This window comes from Tachysurus vachellii, chromosome 21, assembly GCF_030014155.1.
Source record: "Tachysurus vachellii isolate PV-2020 chromosome 21, HZAU_Pvac_v1, whole genome shotgun sequence".
In the NCBI taxonomy this organism is placed as follows: domain Eukaryota; kingdom Metazoa; phylum Chordata; class Actinopteri; order Siluriformes; family Bagridae; genus Tachysurus; species Tachysurus vachellii.
Window position 1 is genome coordinate 19,141,049 of NC_083480.1, and position 2,150 is coordinate 19,143,198.

The 2,150-nt window shown below is 38.8% G+C and overlaps 1 protein-coding gene across 1 annotated transcript in view; it reads left to right on the forward strand.

Annotated features, from left to right (window-relative positions):
* The window catches only part of stx1b (syntaxin 1B), a 32,265-nt gene extending 30,115 nt beyond the window's left edge, over positions 1–2,150 (forward strand). The window contains exon 10 of the mRNA XM_060897468.1: positions 1–2,150. This exon is cut by the window's left edge and continues 2,246 nt beyond it. The gene's annotated coding sequence lies outside the window, so the exon portion shown is untranslated.

Here is a 2,150-nt window from a genome sequence, read left to right on the forward strand (position 1 = left end):
CCACAGGTGCTGGTGTTGATCCCCGTAAACTGAGTTACTTCCACATAGTGTCTTTATTTCTCGTATGGTGTGTGTGTGTGTGTGTGTATGTGTGTGTGTGTGTTTGTGTGTGTGTGTGTAATGAAACCCAACGTGTTATGCTAACTTGATAATTTGCTAAGCTGCTTATTTATGAATGATCTCAGTCGTTTGCTCGTTCGCTGGTTTTTCTCCTTCACACTTTTTCACAGTCGAATCTTTTCTCTTGGTCCACAATGACGTTTATTCTCACTTTCAAACATAAGAATGTGGGCGCTGACCTGGATGAAAGGTTTTCAGTCTTTAGAAATATATTTATATATTTATTTATTCGTGTATTTATTTAAAATCATTTTTTTGTAAGTGACATAATTTAAGTCTGTAGTTTTATTTCTTTTGAGGTTGTTGAGAAAAAAAAAACAAAAAACAGCATAAAAATCTTTGCTTTGTGATTTTCAGCGACCTCAAACGTTTCACTCTGGTTTTGACTTCAGTTCTTCATCGTATTATTTTTCTTTAGATTTCTCTTTATTTGTCAGTGTGTCGGTGGATTTTTCCCCATCAGCTCTGGGGACAGTGTTTCTGCGCTCCGGTGTTGATGAAGGAGTGCAGAGGATATTTATATCATCACTTATATCTCATAATCAGAAAAAAGATGAAATAAAGTCCAGTGATGTTTTGCTAGGGGGGAGGGGATGATGACGTTGATGATGATGATGATGATGATGATGATGATCTGAATAATCGATAATGATGAGCATGACAAATGTGATGAAGTTGTGTAACAGTCACATTGAATATTGAAGGAGAGGTCGAACTGAACTGGATCTTTCTTTGTTTCTGTAATTACTGTAAATACTTTAAAGAGAGATTAAAAAAGACCTGCATGTCTATGTATAAAACAATCTCAGCGGTTCCTGTCAAAGTTGACACTTAAAGGTTTTTTCCGCCCGATTTTCCGTCTCTCCGACTGCCTGCAGATTTTATTTTGAAGTTGAAATCGTTCTGGATAAAACAATTCGAAACGGACAGAAACATCAGGCAGTTTGTTTAAAACGAACAGACTCTGAGTTCTCTGTTAGAGACTCTGAGAAAACGTGCTTCCTCCATTTCTCTCCCACAGGTGGAAACAAGTGCACCGGGGGTCAAAGGTCAAGTTTTATCTCTGAGGCTCCAGATGTACACATGCGGTTACTCCTTTAGTGAATGAACAGTGTGACGAGCGAGAAGTCTGTTCAGATAGACGCAATATTAGAGTTAAGAGGATTTAGTACCATGAAATACTTTGATTCTAGACCAACGATCTTTTCTGCAATATTTGATTGGAAAATATTAAGATGAAAATATGTTGTTGTGCGGTGACGACAGCACGTCAGCGTCACGTGGAAAGGTGCGAAGTCATTTTTCTGATTTCCGCCATTCCGCCGGGAGAAATAGTGTTTATTAGTCGTCTAATGTATTTGTTTCTTTAATAATAATGCAGCACAGTAAATCAGACCCAACACCAGGGTTGTTCGCGTTTAACAGAAATTTGTGCAATACTCAGAAAAGGGCTTTTAAAACCACCTGAAAAGAACAAAGGCAAACTGAAGGAATGATCTGAACGTAGGTTTGGTGAACGAGTGAAACTCCACTGACCCACCAGCACTTTTCCTTCCACCTGAACAGGACGAGACGGACGATAAACCGGGCGGGAAAAAAGGAATCAAATTCAGTTATAAAGAGGAAAATTAACAAGCTGCAATTTTGACTGGAATCACCACGTTGTGTCCTTTTTTTCCCCCTGTGTGTGTGTGTATGTGTGTGTACTGTATTGTATAAAAGAAAAGACAGAAACATGCTATCTTTCCCTCTCTCACTCTCTCTCTCGCTCTCTCTCTCTCTCTCTCGTACTACTGTTTGCTGTTCTGTTTAGTTAGTGTGATGTGCCAGTATACCCTCTTGACCTATGACCCCTGTGCCCGCACCCCCCCTTCTCCATGGATCTTTAAGACGACGACTCTATGCAGATGCTGTCTTTTATAAGTGTGTCAAAAAATTTCAGTTTGAAAAAAAAAAGAAAAAAGGAAACCCCGTCCAACAGACATTATGAAATGAAACAAAATGAATAAAGAAAAGCATTGTTCAGTGTA